Here is a 10,896-nt window from a genome sequence, read left to right as displayed (position 1 = left end):
CTCAAGGTCTCTCAGCTAGTAAGTTACATGGCTGATTACTAATTGACCCCAGGAATCCTGAGTCCTAAACACAGTGCATTTCCCAATATAGCATATCTTGAAAGTAAGCTACCAGATAAGATCCTTATCCTCAAGACACCCAATTAATAGTGAAAAGGGACAAAAAGAAACTGACGTCCTTTAAAGCGCTTTTTTTGTGAAGAATTATTTTGTGCTTTAATAGTACTACTTCATTTTCTTTTTTTAAAAAAAGATTTCATTTATTTATTTATTTGAGAGAGAGAGAAAGGGAGCGTGAGGGGCTGGGGCTATGGGGGAGGGAGAGGAAAGGAGAAAGACTCCCAAGCAGACTCCACACTAAGCACAGAGCCCGACACGAGGCTCAATCTCACGACCCTGAGATCATGACCTGAGCCAAAACCAAGACACTTAACTGACTGAGCTACCCAGGCACCCCTAATTCATTTTCATAAAAGGAATTCTACAGGGCTGTTTCCTGGAACTTCTACTAAAAGTATGCGCAAAGGAGAATTTGACACTTTATTTTGTCCCGATCATAGTAAACAGACAAATGGACTAAGGACCATATCATTACGACCAGTATATTACCATCACGTGCTATCACCAGCAGTAATCACCGGGACCTAGCTAGGCCCTGTGTGCAATGAGAAGTCCTGTGTGTCTCAAAAGCAAGAACTCCATTGTGCTCACCATCATATCCCTGACACTGAGCATAATTTTGGTTGAATTAATGCAGAACAAGTCCTAATGAGTCATAAAATCTGAAGAATGAGTAGAGAAAAAATGGAACTCTGGAGACTTTTATGAGGGCCATGACCAGAGATATTATTCTTTTTGAAAGTATAATGAAAAGTAATCATTTCTTGAAATTCTGATTGGATATATGAAGATTACTAATTGATGAAGGACACATATAAGTTATCCTATTGTGAAGCTGTATAAAGTTTCAACAGGATTAACATGGAAAGGTACTGCTCCTGTCACCTGTGCTGTGGATCCCATCCCCCCCCCCCCCACATCTGGGGCTTTCTGCCATCAAATATCCATTCTTCACTTGTAGGTTTACTCAACAGAAAATTATAGTTGTCTGTCCCAGTAATAAAACAATCCCGCCTCCTCCATGTGTCCCCCTATAAATAACTACTACCGTCCTTCCTCCCTCTCAGAAACCAAAGTCAAAACTCATGGTCTCCCAATTCTTTGTCCCTCATTCATCTCTCGTACTGACTCGGTATTCACCACCTCTATTCTGCTCAGCTTGTCCCAATTTCAGATTCTGAAGCATTCTTTTTATTCCTTATCTTACTTGACCTCTCTCTGGCATTTGACATTATAAACTCGTCCTTCCTTAAAACTCTCCCCTCTGAAGGCCACATTCTCTGGATTTTCCCTGTTTACTCATTCTCATGTAGATTAGCTCCCTCCCTCCCATTCTCCCTCCTAAATGCTATTATTCTTCAAGTTTCCATTGTCAACAACCTTTTCTATATACAGACTTTTTTAGCAAATCTTATCTATACCTATGCCTTCAATGACTATCAACAATTTAATGTCTCCCAAATCTTTGTCTCCACATCCCTGAGCTTTAGATCAATAAATCCAGCAACAATTCAGCTGCCCACAGGCATTACAATTTCAACAGGTCCCAAACCAACTGTACTGGATCAAATCCCACCAATCTTCACCTCACTTACTCCCTGTTCCCATCAAGTGGTACCAGTATTATCCACTCCATTGCCCAAGTTGGAAACCTTAGTCATTCCAGAGAATTCTGCCAAATTCTCTCTCAATTCAACTTCATAAACATTTCTTGTATTTGGCCCATTTTTCCCACGCTCATTGACCCTCTCAAAATATTTCTCCTAGTTGTTATGAAAAAACTCCTTACTCGGTCTATGTGCAATCCTACCTGCTCCCGTGCCCCTGTTTCCCCATCACCACCATAGATTGATCTCTTAAGTAGCTGTCGGAGTCCATTCCAAAAACCACATCTGATCAAGGTATTTCCGTACCTCAGATGTTTCAGTGGTTCCCCATTGTCTTCAGGATGAAATTTTAACTCCACACCATGTCTCCCTTACAAGGCCCTTCGCTGTCTGCCTCCAGACAACTTCTCCTGCTTCATATCCCAGACACTTCAGTCTATCTCTGTATTTATAGCTTTAATACAAAACAGGCCTTTGACAGGCACCGACTGAATGAATGAATGAATGAATGAATTCTGAGAAAGATGTCTTTAGATATTAAAAAATGTTATAGGGCTTCTTTTTATCTTCAACAAATAATAATCTGTATGTAAAAATTAAGTCCATAGCTCCTTTGTTTTGAAGCTTAACATGTTATCACCCAAAAAATAAGGTCTTAAATTTGCTACTCTTTTTAGGAAATACATCTTCTAAAGAGAGCATTTAATAAGATATGTTAGAATACCCTCCCAAATATATGTGGAATTCCTGAACTTGAGAAAGAGCTATGTTCCAAAAATTCTTTTATAACCTGGTTCTGTTAAGCTTGGAATGCATTTTCTCATAGAAACAATGTTTTATATATTTTATTTAATTTAGGCTTAAGCTATTTTAAAAATGATTTAAGTAGTATATAATAAAATACACATGTCATAAGCTTTTAAAATAATGAAAGGTCTATAGCAACATATATGGCCTATGGAAAGTAATTATATTATAAATCCCATAAACCTACACTAACCCAAAACCAAGTAGAAATTTAACTGAGAATCCTATCAGCTAATGCAATATAAAAGAAGAAAATAATGAGGGCTTTTTTTTCTTTTTTTTTACCTCGTTTTTACTTTTTTTAAACCTCTTTTTGCTTCTCATTGTCTAATAAAACGGCATATACGAATTCAGCAGGAGACTTTTTTGTACTAAACTCTCAGAAGAAATTTTTGACATGGAATCTTATATAAGGAATGTTTAATAACCTAGAGGCAGAGATGGTTTAATAGAAAAGCAAAGATATGCATATGACCCATTCTCAGAGCAACCATTGTTGAAACTGATAAGACATTTAATTATATTTCAAAGAAGTATAATTAGCTTCTGTAAGTAATTCAAGTAATATATACCTATCTTTCTGATGCTCTAACTTGATATGGAATCAACACTAGTCATAACCAATACATACGGCAGTAGAATGTGTGCATATGCACTATCTCATTTAATCTTCACAAAAACTCGATGAGGTCAGTACAATTACTGCCATCTCCATTTTACAGAGAGGAAAACTGAGGCAAAGAAGTGAATGACTTACGGAGTTCACACAGCTACATTCCCCTTTTCTATCTCAGATATTAATGATCTCATTCGGGATTTTAAAGGAAGTTGAATAGGACAAATTTTGAGTTTGAGCTTTCTGTTGACCTTAAAATGAGTTGGTCTACTCTTACCTTTCCAGTGTTGTCCTACTCTATTTTCCTCCTTGCTCACTGAATTTTTTTATATGCATCTAACCAACCAAATTTGTTCCCCACATTAGGGTTTTACACTTGAAAAAAACCCTCTCCCAAGAAAATATTTTACCTCTTAACGCTACCTAGGACACATTTCCAAAAATCTTTATGTGACTGATGCTTTCATAAAAATCAGGTCTCAGCTCAAAAGTCACACAAGTCCATCTTGGCCACCCAATCTAGAGAAGCCTCCTCAGACACTATCACTAGATTTTATTTTTAATCATTTATTAGGAGTTCATTTATTCTCTTTTCCCAACCTGTAGAACTGTGCTGTCTAATAGAAATATTATGTGACTCAAGCCACATATGTAATTTTTTTTTTTTTTTTAATATTTATTTGTCAGAGAGAGAGAGCACAAGCAGGGGGAGTGGCAGGCAGAGGGAGAAGCAGACTCCCCGCTGAGCAGGGAGCCCGATGCGGGACTCGATCCCAGGACCCTGGGATCATGACCTGAGCTGAAGGCAGACGCTTAACCGACTGAGCCACCCAGGCGTCCCGCCACATATGTAATTTTAAACTTTCTAGTTAACTCACTAAAAAATGTGAGAAGAAACAAAGCTAACTTTATGAATTGTATTTAACTTGATATATCTAAAATATTACCGTATCAATGTGAAAACAATAGAAAATTAATGAGATACTTTGCATTCCTTTTTTCATGTTGAGTATTCAAAACCTGGTGTGTATTTTACACTGGCAACACACTGCATATCAAATGAGACACATTTCAGGTGCTCAGTAGCTCCGCGTGGCTGGTGGCTACCATTATTCGTCAGTGCAATTTAAAATGTAAACTGTTGCTCGCTGGTGTATTTCTAGAACCTAGCATAACAGTGCCTGGCTCTTCATGTATTCAATACATTTTTAGGATAAATGAATATTGAATGTGTGGGCTATAAGTATTCTCTGTCTTATATTGAAAGAAGACCCATATCCTATCATGCCAAATTTGTAGGTGACAAAGATTAACATTTTCTTGTATAATTTTAGGTGAATCTTAGCATTTGTTTTTGTTTTGTTTTTGTTTTTTTGACCAAGGAAACAAATATGTGATGCTAGATAGGTGGACACTATCTCACAGGTACATCCCTTACAGTGGTCCTCCAAAAGATATCCCCATACTGACTGGAGAAACCTGTGAGTGTTGCATTGTATACTAGAACAAAAGGACTTGGCAGACGTAATTAAGTCTTAAGACTTCAATGAAATCCTATCTTTAAGATGGAGAAATTATCCTGAATTATCTAGGTGAACCTAAATATGATCATAGGTATCCTTATAAGAGAGAAGCAAAGGGAAATCTAACCATAAAAGAGAAGGTAATGTGACCACGGAAGCAGAACTTGGAGTAATGCAACCACAAACCACAGAACACCAGTAGCCACCAGAAGGTGGGAGAGGCAAGGAACCGACTCCCCTGGAGCCTCTAGAGAGAATACAGCTCTGCTGACACATTGATTCAACCAGGGAAACTGATTTCAGATATCTGGTCTTCAGAATTGTAAAAGAGTCAATGTGTGTTGCTTTTAAGTCGTGGTAATTTGTTACAGCAATCATAGGAAGCAAATACACCCCCTGATCTTTCAGGCTACTTCCATATTAGACAGAATTCTCTGACAGCTTGCAAAAATAGCCCCAATCTCCACTCCCTTCTGTATACCTGTCCCTTTGCAATGTGAATTAGCAGCTGCTCTCGTTAAGAGGTTAAAGCTGGTTTCTCCACCCTATCTGTGCTTTGACCAATAGAATGCCACAGAAGCAACATTCTGCCAGCTCCTAGTCTAGGCCTCAGGAGGTCTCCTTCTTACCTGGAACTCTTTGCACTTCCATGTGAATAAGCCTGTTCTAGCCTGCTGGGTGCACCCGGGTGTCTCCCATTGCCCAACCTTACAGTGAACCATTTGTTGGACATGCCAGTGAGTCATTTTAGGCCAGCCAACTCCCAGTTCACCTGCCAGAAGCTGACTGTAGACAAATGAGCAATCTTTATATAGACCAAAGGAACTTCCTGACTGAGCCTTGCCCAGATTGCTAAACTGTAGAATTGGGAGCCTGATAAGTCCTTGTTGTTTAAAGCCACTAACTGTTGATCGAGGTAGCTTGTTATGCACCAATAATTAACAAATATATTCCCATAAAGCGTATTCCTTCTACATGTGTTCAACTCTGCCATACAAATTCAGAGGAGTTTGTCAAAAAAAGAGCTGTTTGTAGTCTCACTTGAGGACAGCACCAACTACTCCATTTCCTACTGGAACACTACAGAGCTAAAATTTTCTTACAGAAGCAACATTTCATTGTATCGAGTATCTCGGTGAATATTTGACTAAGGTCAACTGCTCATCATATGTCACAGTAGAGGTAATACAGCCCTAGAATTTCAAGGTAGGTGTAGCTGACCTAAACATTTATTAAATACTTTGTTTCCTCCCAAATACACTTTTGAGTGACATTAAATCCCTTTTGCCCAGGAAAAACGAATTACTTGTAAAATATACCTCTGATAACTATAAGAACTAACCTGTTAAATAGGTAATTCGTCTGATCAATCTGAATCCTGAAGAATAGCTATCAAAAAATCACAATTCTAATTTTGGCACAGCTGGTATGAAATTGCATTTTCTGACAATAATTAACCACTCATTTCAGTTAGTTCTTATTCTTAGTCCTGAATAAGAATAAAACTATGTCACCAGAATAGAGAAGGATGCTAGTATCCCCTTTTTATAAGGTTGAGAGATATGCACTTAGTTTATCGGGGTGATACTCAGATAGGCAATTAAGAGATACCAGGACATTACTTGTATACCAATGTTTAAAATTGAAATCCAGGGGCGCCTGGGTGGCTCAGATGGTTAAGCATCTGCCTTCGGCTCAGGTCATGATCCCAGGGTCCTGGGGTCGAGCCCCGCATCGGGCTCCCTACTCTGCGGGAAGCCTGCTTCTCCCTCTCCCACTCCCCCTGCTTGTGTTCCCTCTCTCGCTGTGTCTCTCTCTGTCAAATAAATAAATAAAATCTAAAAAAATAAAAATTAAATAAATAAATAAATAAATAAAATTGAAATCCAGTGAAAAACTGACACTTGACTAGCAGCCCAGGCTGCAGAGTGTCCCAATGGCTTGCTAAAATACCTATGAAGGCAAAGGAAAGACAAAAATTGATGACAATAAAAACCATAACTGACAGCCATCCTACTACCAGAAACAAAAAATTCCATTAACCATGGGAACGAGGGAGATGAATTGTAAATCATAATCAGCAGCCACTTTAAATAGAGAAAGTTGACAACATAAAGAATATAGGATGAGCTTTCTTTCACTGTGTATCATGCAGATCAAAAACTCAGCATCAGTACTTGCCAGAATGCCAGGCAAGGGGTGCTATTCAGGATTCAACTAACCTTTGGAAGGAGAGATTGTGTTATACCCCAACCCAGCCCTCACCACCACCTTCCTTTCTTTGGAGAATGAAACTCCCAAAACAAAAAGTGGTGGTGTGTGTGTGTAGAAAGCGGGGGAGGGGTGACAATAAATACACTGCATGAAAACATAGCTTCAACAAGTAAGGTACTATGGGCAGAAATGAAAATAATCCTGGGGGCACCCGGGTAGTTCAGTTGGTTGAGCCTCTGACTGTAATTTTTGGCTCAGGTCATGATCTCATGGATCCTGGGATCTGGCTCTGTGCTCCCCAGGGAGTCTGCTCAAGATTCTCCCTCTGCCCTTCCCCCAACTCGCGCACACACTCACTCTCTCTCTCTCAAATAAATAAATCTTAAAAAAAAGAACAATCCTGTCAGTGAAATATGGGGATTCTAGTTTTGCTTTTCCTCCCTGTGTTCAAACAAGTATCAAACAATAGATATTTTGAGGGGCATAGAATCCATCTCAATCCAGTCAACCCTGCAGCACTTAAAGCTTAGGACTTGTGCACATTAATTTGCTCCCCAACTGGAAATCTAAAAAGACAACAGTACAGTACTGACAACCAATAAGCCATAAATCAGATAAGAAGCCAGCCAAAGACCCTATCTATTGGCAAACACCTTGTAATAGGATGAGTAAGCAGAAAACAAACACGAGGGCATATGACATTCTTTAGCACAAGGGAAATTCTTGTCTCAATGAAAGAAAAAGAAAACTAGGTGTTTTCAATAGGATAACAGAAGATAAAAACAAACAAAAAAATCCTTTTAATTAGGATTAGAATTCAAAAGGGGTGATAAAAAGAGAATTGGGATAAGGTGACATTTAAATGATACTAGAAATGAAAAGGCTGAGGGCGCCTGGGTGGCTGAGTTGGTTAAGCGACTGCCTTTGGCTCAGGTCATGATCCTGGAGTCCCTGGATCAAGTCCCGCATCGGGCTCCCTGCTCAGCAGGGAGTCTGCTTCTCCCTCTCCCGCTCCCCTCTCTTGTGCTCTCTCTCTCTCTCACTCTGTCTCTCAAATAAATAAATAAAAATAAAATCTTTAAAAAAAAAAAAAGAAATGAAAAGGCTGAATTAAAATAGAAGGCTGTAATAAACCATCATTAGCAAAACTGAGACAAAAAAGATACTGAATTAGTGACCTGAAGGTCAAAATTTAGAAGCCTTTTTCAAAAATGAAAAGAAAAAATGTAAAAGATGATAGTGATAAAGTCCAGAGAATAGAAATTCAATAAATGGCTAAATCGGTATTATTAAAGAATCCTGAACCAAAAAAGCAAAATCAAAATTGAAAATTAACAGAAGAAAATTTTAGTGACCGAAATGAAGAACTCAGTCTTCAAATTTAAAGGATTTGCTTTGTATAATAAAAATAATGAAAAAGGAACCATAACAAGACACACTGTAGCAAATTTTTATTACAAAGATGAATAAATCCCTGTAATTGTTCACATAGAAAGAAATAGATTTATAAACATGGAATAAAATAATTTGGCTTCAGAGTTCTGTGCAATATTGAATATCTTAAGACAACAGTGTGATATTTATAGTTTTGAGTGGCAAACCTTGTATCAGCCAAGGACTCATTCATGTGCGGAAGTAACAGAGGAAATACAGAAAATATAGAAGCCACATGGCTTAATTTAAACCCCCCCCAGAAAAAATAACAAACAAACAAAACCAGAAAGTGGGGACTAGCAATTAGCATTAAGTCAAATTAGACATGGATTTATTTAAATAATTATAACTATTGCATAAAAGTAAAAGCAAAAAATCAAAAATAATTATTAATAGAAAACAACTTTACTGACATTTAATAATCTATGTTTTTATTCTTAAAAAAACTGGTCAGGTTACAAATATATATCCAGATATAATATATATATAATATAATATTCACAATATTATTGTTTATAAAACCAAAATATCTGAATCAACCTAAATATTCATCAGTAAACATGTGGTTAAATAAATTGTAATATATCCATGTATTAAATATGAATGTATTAAATAATTTAAAAGAAAATATAGGTCTATATATTTATTGAAATAGACACGTGCATAAAATATTACACATATATGATTCCATTTCTTCGTTCAGTATTTATTTAGAATATGGATGATCTTTGTTTTCTTAGTCATTTTCTGCTTTCTCAGAATTTTATATACTGCACAGCAAAGCTACATAGACAAAATTCTTGAGAGTATCAAGAAAATCTCTCTCAGAATTTTTTCAAGACTTTGTTTACCACATCATGTATTTTGTAAAATCTACTTTTTCTAAACTACCAGCACTCAGATTAAAACTCTCTTATTTAAAATTTTAAAAAGAGACTATACTAAGAAGCAACCTACAACATAAACAAATAGACACTTGGTGGGCGCCTGGGTGGCTCAGTTGGTTAAGCGACTGCCTTCGGCTCAGGTCATGATCCTGGAGTCCTGGGATCGAGTCCCGCATCGGGCTCCTTGCTCAGCAGGGAGTCTGCTTCTCCCTCTGACCCTCCCCCCCTCTCATGCTCTCTCTCTATCTCATTCTCTCTCAAATAAATAAATAAAATCTTTAAAAACAAACAAACAAACAAATAGACACCTGGTAAATAATGACAATGAGAACCCACCAAATCAAAACATCAGGTGCTTTCCACAATGTCCCATAGAGGCAAATTTACTACTGTAATTTATTATTTAATAAAAGAACAAAAAATAACTAAGCATTAAGTTCAAGAAGTTAGAACATAGCAATCAGAAAAAATATAAATTAATATAGATTCAAAATTACTTGAAAAATAATAAAAGACTAATTTCTTGTAAACATAATAAAAGAAGTATAGAAATTGACAAAATTAGAAATGCAAAGGAGATACTATAATTGCGGAGAAATTTTGAAACTATATTATAGCATGTACAACTCTGCACTAGTTCCTTATAAAATCTTGATAAATTGAATTATTTTTGTGAAAAATATAAATTCCAAGGTTGACCCAAGTTCATGGAGAAATCTCACCTAGAAGCAAAAGAAAGAAAATGCTTGAGGAATAGTTGATTTCCCAACAACTTTGCTTGCTTGCTTTTTTTTTTAAGAAAAAGCTATCCCCATGTTATACAAGCTGCTTCAAATCATAGAAAAGTCTGGACCCACTCCATCTTATGTAGCATAACTGTCATCGTAGAGAGTCAGTTTGTGAGCGGTTGTTGTGAGTCATCAATAAATATGTGTGCCCCCACAATTCCTCTCTGTTACATCATACTCTGGTCTCAAGTGACCCAAAATTGACATTCATTAATAGTTATATCAGACCCAAAGTCATCATTGAGATTTATTATAATCCTTTTTTAAAAATAGATAAATGATGTATTTGTTCTACAGCTGGATTTGGGTGATAGTTTCCTAACTGTATAAATTACTGAAATTCATTGACTTCCAATGGATGAATTTTATGTTCAATGTATAGTCTGCCTAAGAGAATCAAGCTAAATAAACAAACTGCTTTTTTTAAGTTTTTAATTTTAATTCCAGTATAGTTAACATACTGTGTTATATTAGTTTCAGATGTACAATCTAGTGATTCAACAATTCTATACATTACTCAGTGCTCATCATGATCAGTGTCCTCTTTAATACCCTTCACCTATTTCACTCATCCCCCACCCACCTCCATTCTGGTAACCAACATTTTGTTTTCTGTAGTTAAGAGTCTGCTTCTTGGTTTATCTCTCTCTTTTTTTCCTTTGTTCATTTGTTTCTTAAGTTTCACATACAAGTGAAATCATACAAGATTTGTCTTTCTCTGGCTTATTTCACTTAGCATAATACCCTCTAGATCCATCCATATTGTTGCAAATGGCAAGATTTCATTCATTTTTATGGCTGAATAAAATTCCATTGTGTATATATATCACATCTTCTTTATCCATGCATTTATGAATGGACACTTGAGCTGCTTTCATAATTTGGCTATTGTAAATAATG

This window comes from Halichoerus grypus, chromosome 6 (genome assembly GCF_964656455.1).
Source record: "Halichoerus grypus chromosome 6, mHalGry1.hap1.1, whole genome shotgun sequence".
Classification (NCBI taxonomy): Eukaryota; Metazoa; Chordata; class Mammalia; order Carnivora; family Phocidae; genus Halichoerus; species Halichoerus grypus.
Note: the sequence above shows the minus strand (reverse complement) of the source record.